Raw genomic sequence first — 11,077 nt, forward strand, 5'->3', positions numbered from 1 at the left:
CTGCTAGGAATCTAGGGCATATTTACTCAGGTGTTTAAAGGCTCCATCTTCCACTGGTGCTAAGATTCATGGAAGGGGCCACTGTGTTGGCACAGAGAATCCATGGAGCTCAATGAGGCCTGGGAGAGGGAAACCCTGGGATGGTTCATTCTTATGTCCACAACCCTTTTTTCTCCTTGGATGCCCTGTAGCACTTGAGCAGATAAACCAGCCATCCTCTGTGTTAGTGGCCTCCAGAGCAGACAGCCAGGATCACCTATGGGGACAACAACATTGGCAGCTAAGTTTGAATTTGTATCTGCACAAGTGAGGCCAGGCCCAGTGCTGATCATCCATGGTGATAATGTAACAGAGATTCACTTCATGCTTTGGCTACAACACTTGCTGCTCTACTCCTGCATCTTTTTTTAAAAACTAACAGTTTTTTCCCATTTCTCTTCTCATTCTTCTCCCTAGCAAGATTATCCTTCTTTCCCTACTAGGATAAGACATCGTTTCTTCTACTCACAGATCACAAGAATGAGGGCATCTAGAATTCAAGGCTGACACCAAAAGATCTAAGAAATAGCTGTCCTTCAAGGCTACAAATGAATTATGACTCCTGAATGGCCACTGCTGGAGTGTACCCTTTGTATCATCTCTTTGAAATATCACTAGAAGCTAACCCACAATAAGGTGTGTGTGTGGGGGGGTAGGAATTCAGTGGAGTAGGCAATGGAGATTAAAGAAAATAAGGGAGGGGGATGGGAAAAGAAAAAGTAGAATGAATCTGACATAAATTTCCTGTACACTCATGAATATGCCACAGTGAATCTCAATATCAACTTCATACATGAATAATTAAGTAGAAAATAACTATTGGTTAATGATAGAAAGTTCAATGGAGGGAAGGATCATGGTGTGTGCTGAGAGCCATAGCCGAGATGGAATGATGCATGGCATTTTTGCCAGAATGGAGTGGTTGAGAAGTTATGGCCAGCAAGCCATTGAGATGATAATGGTTATGTTAAGCTGTGTATTCAATTGTATATTAGACCCCTGCTATCCTCCTTGGCCTGCTACTTTGTAGTTCTCACAGGGATTCCCAGAGAGTTCCCATTGGTTGGGGAAGTGCCAGAGGAGGGATTTCTGGTTAGTGGTGGTGTGTCCTGGGAGAAGGCCGCATGTGTGGAGTTCGTGGGAGTGAGGAGAATAAAGGAGTTCCTGTTTTGAACCTACAAGGCTGTGTGGTGGCTCGGTTATTTTGTGCCCAGCCAGACTGCGGCAGGTGTGGGGAGTGGAAAGGAAGGAAAGGTACTAGGTTCTGACCTAGAACATGATATATTCCATGATTTCATTATTATGTCAACATGAATTGTACTATCATGTGTAACTAAAAATAATAATAATAATAATAATAACAATCAATTAAAAATATGTTTGTAGAAAATAAAGGACATTGCCCAACTATTCTCTAAAGTGACTGTAAATTTTAATTTTTTTTTTCAAAAAATAAGTGAGTATTTCAGATCCTTTCATCCTCTTCAGAGGTTAGCATTGCAGAGGTATGTTAACTTTTTAAACCCATTTTGCAGAGAATAAAATCATGGCATTTGCAGGTAAATGAATGGTGCTGGAAAAGATAATGCTAAGTGAAGTTAGACAATCCCAAAAAAACAAATGCTGAATATTTTCTCTGATATAAGGAGACTGGCTCATAGTGGGGTAGGGAGGGGGAGCATGGGAAGAATAGATGAATTCAAAATAGGGCAGAGGGGTTGGAGGGAAAAGGAGGGGGCAGGGGATTAGCAAGGATGGTGGAATATGATAGACATCATTATCCAAAGTACATGTATGAATACATGAATTGGTGTCAACATACTTTATATATAATCAGAGGTATGAAAAATTGTGCTGTATATGTGTAATAAGAATTGTAATGCATTCTGCTGTCATTTATTTTTTAAAAAATCAATAAAAAATAAATAAAACCTCTTTTACAAAGTATTTGACATCTCTACAAGATTGTAGGACAATTTCAATTCCATCATATCTTTATTGGCACTTGTGATAAATTTCAATCATTCTAATAATTGTTCAGTGGAATCTCACCATACTTTAAATTTGTATTTTCTAAAGATAAATCATATCCAGCACTTTTTAGGTTTTTGCCATCCATGTATCATTTCTTTTTTTTATTGGTTGTTCAAAACATTACAAAGCTCTTGACATATCATATTTCATACATTAGATTCAAGTTGGTTATGAACTCCCAATTTTACGCCAAATACAGGTTGCAGAATCACATTGGTTACACATCCACATTTTTACATAATGCCCTATTAGTAACTGTTGTATTCTGCTACCTTTCCTATCCTCTACTATCCCCCCTCCCTCCCCTCCCATCTTCTCTCTCTACCCCATCCACTGTAATTCATTTCTCTCCTTGTTTATTTTCCCATTCCCCTCACAACCTCTTATATGTAATTTTGTATAACAATGAGGGTCTCCCTCCATTACCATGCAATTTCCCTTTTCTCTCCCTTTCCCTCCCACCTCATGTCTCTGTTTAATGTTAATCTTTTCTTCCTGCTTTTCCTCCCTGCTCTGTTCTTAGTTTCTCTCATTATATCAAAGAAGGCATTCGGTATTTGTTTTTTAGGGATTGGCTAGCTTCACTAAGCATAATCTGCTCTAGTGCCATCCATTTCCCTGCAAATTCCATGATTTTGTCATTTTTTAATGCTGCATAATACTCCATGGTGTATAAATGCCACATTTGTTTTATCCATTCATCTATTGAAGGGCATCTGGGTTGGTTCCACAGTCTAGCAATCATGAATTGTGCTGCTATGAACATCAATGTGGCAGTATCCCTGTAGTACGCTCTTTTAAGGTCTTCAGGGAATAGTCCAAGAAGGGCAATAGCTGGGTCAAATGGTGGTTCCATTCCCAGCTTTCCCAGGAATCTCCATACTGCTTTCCATATTGGCCGCACCAGTTTGCAGTCCCACCAGCAATGTACAAGAGTACCCTTTTCCCCACATCCTCGCCAGCACTTGTTGTTTGGCTTCATAATGGCTGCCAATCTTACTGGAGTGAGATGGTATCTTAGGGTGGTTTTGATTTGCATTTCTCTGACAGCTAGAGATGGTGAGCATTTTTTCATGTACTTGTTGATTGATTGTATGTCCTCCTCTGAGAAGTGTCTGTTCAGGTCCTTGGCCCATTTGTTGATTGGGTTCTTTCTTATCTTATTGTCTAATGTTTTGAGTTTTTCGTACACTCTGGATATTAGGGCTCTATCTGAAGTGTGAGGAGTAAAAATTTGTTCCCAGGATGTAGGCTCCCTATTTACCTCTCTTATTGTTTCTCTTGCTGAGAAAAAACTTTTCAGTTTAAGTAAGTCCCATTTGTTGATTCTTGTTATTAACTCTTGTGCTATGGGTGTCCTATTAAGGAATTTGGAGCCAGACCCCACAATATGTAGATCGGAGCCAACTTTTTCTTCTATCAGATGCAGAGTCTCTGATTTGATATCTAGCTCCTTGATCCACTTTGAGTTAACTTTTGTGCGTGGCGAGAGGAGGGGATTCAGTTTCATTTTGTTGCATATGGATTTCCAGTTTTCCCAGCACCATTTGTTGAAGATGCTATCCTTCCTCCATTGCATGCTTTCAGCTCCTTTATCAAATATAAGATAGTTGTAGCTTTGTGGATTAATCTCCGTGTCCTCTATTCTGTACCATTGGTCCACCCTCCTGTTTTGGTACCAGTACCATGCTGTTTTTGTTACTATTGCTCTGTAATATAGTTTGAAATCTGCTATCGCTATACCGCCTGATTCGCACTTCCTGCTTAGAATTGCTTTTGCTATTCTGGGTCTTTTATTTTTTCATATGAATTTCATGATTGCTTTATCTATTTCTACAAGAAATGCCATTGGGATTTTGATTAGCATTGCATTAAACCTATAGAGAACTTTTGGTAATATCGCCATTTTGATGACGTTAGTTCTTCCTATCCATGAACAGGGTATATTTTTTTCTATCTTCTAAGATCTTCTTCTACTTCTCTTTTTAGGGTTCTGTAGTTTTAATTGTATAAATCTTTCACCTCTTTTGTTAGGTTGATTCCCAAATATTTTATTTTTTTTGAGGATATTGTGAATGGAGTGTTTTTCCTCATTTCCGTTTCAGAAGTTTTGTCACTGATATACAGGAATGCCTTTGATTTATGCGTGTTGATTTTATATCCAGCCACTTTGCTGAATTCATTTATTAGCTCTAATAGTTTCTTTGTAGACCCTTTTGGGTCTTCTAGGTATAGAATCATGTCACCTGCAAATAGTGATAATTTAAGTTCTTCTTTTCCTATTTTTATGCCTTTAATTTCTTTTGTCTGTCTAATTGCTCTGGCCAGTGTTTCAAGGACTATATTGAATAGAAGTGGTGATAGCGGGCATCCCTGTCTTGTTCCAGATTTTAGAGGGAATGCCTTCAATTTTTTCTCCATTCAGAATGATGCTAGCCTGAGGGTTAGCATAGATAGCTTTTACAATGTCGAGGTAAGTTCCTGTTATCCCTAGTTTTTCTAATGTTTTGAACATAAAGGGAATGCTGTACTTTGTCGAATGCTTTTTCTGTGTCTATTGAGATGATCATATGGTTCTTATCTTTAAGTCTATTGATGTGGTGAATAACATTTATTGATTTCCGTATATTGAACCATCTTTGCATCCCAGGGATGAATCCTACTTGATCATGGTGCACAATATTTTTGATGTGCCTTTGTATCTGATTCGCCAGAATTTTATTGAGGATTTTTGCATCTAGGTTCATCAGAGATATTGGTCTGTAGTTTTCTTTCTTTGAGGTGTCTTTGTCTGGTTTCGGAATCAGAGTGATGTTGGCCTCATAGAATGAATTTGGCAGAGCTCCCTCTTTTTCTATTTCCTGAAATAACTTGAGAAATATTGGTATTAATTATTCTTTAAAGGTTTTGTAAAACTCCACTGTATACCCATCTGGTCCTGGGCTTTTCTTGGTTGGAAGTCTTTTGATGGCTTCTTCTATTTCATCCATTGATATTGGTCTTTTTAAGTTGTGAGTATCCTCCTGACTCAGTCTGGGCAAATCATATGACTTAAGAAATTTATCGATGCCTTCACTATCTTCTCTTTTGTTTGAATATATGTTTTCAAAATAATTTCTAATTGTCTTCTGTATTTCTGTAGCATCTGTTTTGTTATTGCCTTTTTCATCACGCAAATGTATCTGTTCATTATATTATTGAATTTTGAGAGGTCTTAATACATTCTACATGCAAAGTCTTGAGTAGTTAGGTGACTAGAAAATATTCAGCCCTAATCTATGGCTTGCCAACATTACTTTATACTCCCATATTGACTAATCTTAAGCAGGACAAGCTTCTTCAGGTGGTCTCTGTCACTGCTGAGCTGTGTGCCAGTTAAAGGGGATCTAGCAGTAACCTTGTCAGAGGTTACCCATACTCTTTGCTCCTTAGCTAAGGAAGGTCACCAGCAGTTAGTCTGAGAACACTTCTCCTGATAGAAAGATAATTTGGGATGTTATGACTTTAGGCATAAAAGGAATATAGGTAACTTCCTGTTCATTATCAAATGAAGAGTAGCAGAGGTACGAAAGTAAAGACAAAAATATAGGCCTCTCCGAGGCATTATCTCCTCAAAATTATAAGATGTGGGGCTGGGGATGTGGCTCAAGCTGTAGCGCACTTGCCTGGCATGCGTGCAGCCTGGGTTCGAACCTCAGCACCACATACAAAGATGTGTCCGCTGAGAACTAAAAAATAAATATTAAAAATTTCTCTCTCTCTCTCTCTCAAAAAAATAATATAAGATGTTTCTGTTACCAGTGCCTTGTCTAGACAACTTCCTTTGAGAAAAGGGTCTGATTAGGTATGGTTATTAGTCAGAAGTGGTCACAACATTCAGCATTAATGAGGACACAGTGTTCTCCTCCTGATGGTACAATGCCAGGTCTTCCTGGACCTCCCTTCCACAAATCTGATTTTCACCTTCTGCAGAGAACTGATCAGGGTGGGGCAGCAGGTGAATTGTGTCAGAGACCAATTTGTTTATCTTCTAGCTCTGCTTACTCATTCTTATTTCAGTTTTCTTCAGGCTGATTATTGTCCACCCACAGGCCACTGAGAATCATTCAAGTATTTCAGGATGGTTCTTAGTGAATAATGGGCTTTGGTTTTTCTAAGATTCAAGTCCACTAAAAATTGTGAACTTGAGATCTTCCTTTAAATATCTGTCATACTTCATTCAGTTTCTGATGTCCTGCTTGTGAGAAGGTTTTTACCTCTTCAATAGAATTTTAGTGGGACTTCAGGAAGAAACGTGTATTCACGTTCTCTCAAACAACAATTAGCTATTCCATGTGCAACTTTCATGAATTCTCAAGGCCATGAATAACTAGGTCACCTGTGATGGTGTGAACAGAATTCAGGATCCACAGTGAAAGAATGTGAAGATGTTCTTTGACTAAGATTCCACTGTGAGCACTGAGGCTATACAGAAAATGTAACTTTATGAAAGAATCCCCAGGGAATGAATTTCTATAGATGATATTTTATTATCAATTGGAGAGTTATAGAAACTTGATCGGGCTCCAGAAAGTTTGGTACACTCATACATTTTTGGTGCAACTGCAAATTGGTGCAACCACTATGGAAAGCTGTATGGAGATTCCTCACAAAACTTAGAATGGAATGACCATTTGACCCAGCTATCCCATTACTTATTTTATACCCCAAAACAAGCATACTACAGTGATGCAGTCATGCCAATGTGTATAGCAGCTCAATTCATAATTGTAAAACTATGGAACCAACCTAGATACTCCACAATAAATGGATAAAGAAAATGTGGTACATATACACAATGGAGCATGGCTCAGCCTTGAAGAGGAAAGAAATTATGGCATTTGCAGGTAAATGGAAGGGCTAGAGAATATCATGCTAAGTGAAATAAGCCAAACACAAAAAACCAAAGGCCGAATGTGTTCTCTGATAAGCAGATGCTGATTCATAATGGCATAATGGCATAATGGGTGGTAGGGAAGTATGAATTAACTTTGGAGTGGGCAGAGGAAAGTGAGGGGAGTGGTGGGAGTGTGGGGTTGGAAAGGATGGTGGAATCAGATGGACATTATTATTCTCTATATATGCATATTACACAACTGGTATGACTCTGCACAGTGCAGAGCCAGGGGAATGAGAAGTTGTGCTTCAATTTTGTACAATGAGTCAAAATGCATTCAACCATCATGTATAACTAACTAAAGCAAATTAAAAAAAATAAAAATATAACAGAGTATTGTATTTAAGAGGCCAGTATGTGATTTTCATTGTGTATCTGAACAGTCATTACCTATAAAATGGGCCATGTGGTTATCTCAAAGGTTACTGACAATTTTTGGCTACTTTTGGGAAGATTCATCTTGTTTGCCCCCTGTGTTGTATTTTCATCAGTTTCTATTGCTCGGCTTTCCGGGTTGCTTATCTGTAGTGTGTAGTCTTTACTTCAGAGCACCTGGGATAGTTCTCATAAATAGTCACTCCTTTTGGTTCTTTGTTTTCTTTTTCTTTCTTTTATTTGTTTTAATTAGTTACATATGACAATAGGATGCATTTTGATTCATTGTACACAAATTAAGTACACAAATGAATGGTTGTACACAAAGTAGAGTCACACCATTTGTTTCTTCACATATATACCTTGGCTAATAATGTTCATGTCATTCCACTATCTTTCCTACCTCGATGCCCCCTCCCCTTCACTTCCTCCCTTTTGCCCAATCAAAGTTCCTCCATTCTCCCCATGCCCACTGTCCTCCCTACCATTATGGGTCAGCATTCACTATCAGAGAGAACATTCGGCCTTGGTTTTTTGAGGATTGGCTTACTTCATTAGCATGATATTCTCCAATTCATCCATTTACCTGAAAATGCCATATTTTTATTCTCTTTTAATATTGAGTAATAATCCATTGTGTATATGTACCATAGTTTCTTTATCCATTCATATGTTGAAGGGCATCAAGGTTGGTTCCACAGTTTCTATAGTGAATTGAGCTGCTATGAATATTGATGTGGCTGTGTCACTATAATATGCTGATTTGAAGTCCTTTGGGTAGAGACCAAGGAGTGGGATAGCTGGGTCAAATGTGTCCATTTGGTTCCATTCCAAGTTTTTAAAAATCTCCACACTACTTTCCATAGTGGTTGTACCAAGTGCAGTGTCACCACCAATGTATGAGTGTACATTTTCACCCACATCCTCGTCAGCACTTATTGGTGCTTGTATTCTTGATAATTGGCATTCTGAATGGAGTGAGATGAAATCTTAGAGTGGTTTTGATTTGCATTTCTCTAATCACTAGAGAAGTTGAACATTTTTTTTAAATATATTTGTTGGTCGATTGTATATCTCCTTCTGAGAAATGCTTGTTCAGTTCCTTAGCCCATTTATTGATCCAGTTACTCATTTCTATGGTGTTAAGGTTTTTATGTATTCTGGAGGTTAGTGCTCTATCTGATATGTGTGTGGTAAAGATGTTCCACCATTCTGTGGGCACTTTCTTCACATTATTGATTGTTTCCTTTGCTGTGAAGATAATTTGAATCCATCCCATTTACTAATTCTTTATTTTATTTCTTGCACTTTAGGAGTCTGGTTAAGGAAGACAGGACCTAATCTAATATGATGAAGATTTGGGCCTACTTTTTCTTAAATTAGTTCCATTTGGTTCTTTATACCTCAATTTCCTTCCTACAATTCTGTATATTTCCATTCACTTCAGCAGTGTTTGCCTTATTTCTGGGATGATTTTTATTATAGTTTCTCTAAAACCTTTATGAGAGAAAGTCAACACCTCTGTCATCTTCTGTCTTTCCTGGACTGCTGCAGTTTTATGGATAATTTTTCTGTCAAGATCTTTACATTCCATCATGGACTGATGCAATATTATTTTATATAACTCTGTGTCTCTTTCAAATCATATTTTAATATTTCTTATTAGTGGAAAATATACTCAGATGAGTTTAGAAGACAAGTTTAGAATTTCTGTGAATGGATGATGACTGCTATTGCAGTTTCACAAGCAAAAGTTTTGCAATAATATTCTTATCTATCCTGTGTGTGTATCATGCAATCTCCCACCTAGAAACTGTGAGGTGGTCTATCCCTCAAAATCCTATTTCCATCCTATCTATCTTCTTCAGCATCAGATCTGTGCAGTGAATTGCAGAGTTGAATCCAGAAAGTCATAAGAAATTTAGAGAATTGATTTCCCAGCCTTATTCCTTTTCTTCCCATTCTCCATTTCCTCCCCCCCACACACACTGTTAAAAGAATGTGCATTGTTTGAGCATGTGGATCAGTTGGTAGGCTACTTGCCTAGCATGCACAAAGTCCTGGTTTTGATCCCAGTAGTATGAAAATAAACAAAACAAAGAAAAAATGGTAAATATGTTTCTATGCACATGCTGTTCTATGCATATGTCTAGGGTTAATACCAAAAAGACATAGAGAAACAAAATCAGTGCCAATTCATATCATATTATTAGAATGTCCTCTTACACTAGTGTGATTAGGTCATTCCTACCTCTATGTGACTGCTTTCAATGCAGGAAAATGTCTTAGAGACTAGTGGGTTTAGAATGAACTGTAGAAAAAATACACAGAAAGAAAAACATGATTTCTCATTTATATTCTGTGCATAATGAATAATCTTCCTCATGATGCAAGCATGAAAGAGGAAGTTGTGTTCTCTCAAGGGGGAACCCTTCCAGTCCCAGGACTGCTGGAAATACCTGTCTGGAGTGACAAAAAAAAAAAAAAAAAAAAAAAAAAAAAACTAACCTCTGAACAAGTGGCACATCAATATCCCATCATCCTATCCTTCCTTCTATGATTTGTGATTTAAAGTTCACACATAGCTGCTCTGTGCATTCTGAGCAGATTTTTCCTTTTATATCCTTGATATAGAGGAAAACTGTAATGTGTCTTATTTAACACACATGGAAACAAATGATATTAATACCATATTCACTATGGAAATTCAGTCACCATGAACCAAGGAAAACTATATAATCAGAGCAGTCAACTCTGGATGATAGATTTTCAGGAATTGCTTGAAGCAGAGCATGACTTGGTTACAATATAATCCCTCATCTTCCTGGGCATGAGTGTCTTGGGTCCAATAGTGAAGCTGACACAGTTGGCCTCAGTCCTCAGCTCCAACCACACTCATTTCTGGGTGACAATGTTCATGATAGAGAGGAGCATGTGATGATCCCTGAGGGACACACACACACACACACACACACACACACACACACCCTTCCATGTAGAGGGCTAGCAATTGCTGGCTCAGCAGCCCCAACTTTGCATAACTTATGCCCTAGGGATAGATGATCAAGTCAGGGTCCCAAATGGTTTTGGGTACAGGGTCCAGACTTCACTAGGTCCTTGGCTTCTTGTACTGGGCCAGGGATGGATACCTGGCCCTCTTTGTTCCAGCTCCTCCTCAGAAACATCCCCAGACTCCCACCCCCCCCTCTTTGCAGAACCTGTTTCTCTCCCATCACCCTAAGTGCCTTCTTCAACTCTATGGTCTTCCCTCACAGTGCTCCTTATCCAAGGTCTCACCTCTCTACACCCAGTCTGTATTCTCAGGAGCAAATCCACAGTACCTGGATCCTGCCTTGTCTCTGAAATAAGTCCAGATAATGTTGCTGGTGTGAACCCCTGAGAATGAGCCCCACATTCTCCTCAACCTTCAGGACTTGGCATTTCCTATCACACAGATACCCCATGTGGCTTTCAGTGTCACGTGCTCCCTCAAGAAGGGAGTGGGCCATGGTGCAGAGAGAATCAGCAGGAACCAGACCAGTCCAGCTAAGCACAGCACAGCACAATAGAGCAGAGAAGACCCACACTCCCAACAAATTCTCCAGCTCCCACCTGGAACCAGCCTCATTCTTACCACCAACATGCAGACTGAGCTGGGCTCCTGGTGACAGTCATGACATGATAAGAGGCAGC

Source organism: Marmota monax, unplaced genomic scaffold, assembly GCF_021218885.2.
Source record: "Marmota monax isolate L192 unplaced genomic scaffold, Marmota_monax_Labrador192_F-V1.1 WCK01_AAM20220418_F8-fsc00544, whole genome shotgun sequence".
Classification (NCBI taxonomy): Eukaryota; Metazoa; Chordata; class Mammalia; order Rodentia; family Sciuridae; genus Marmota; species Marmota monax.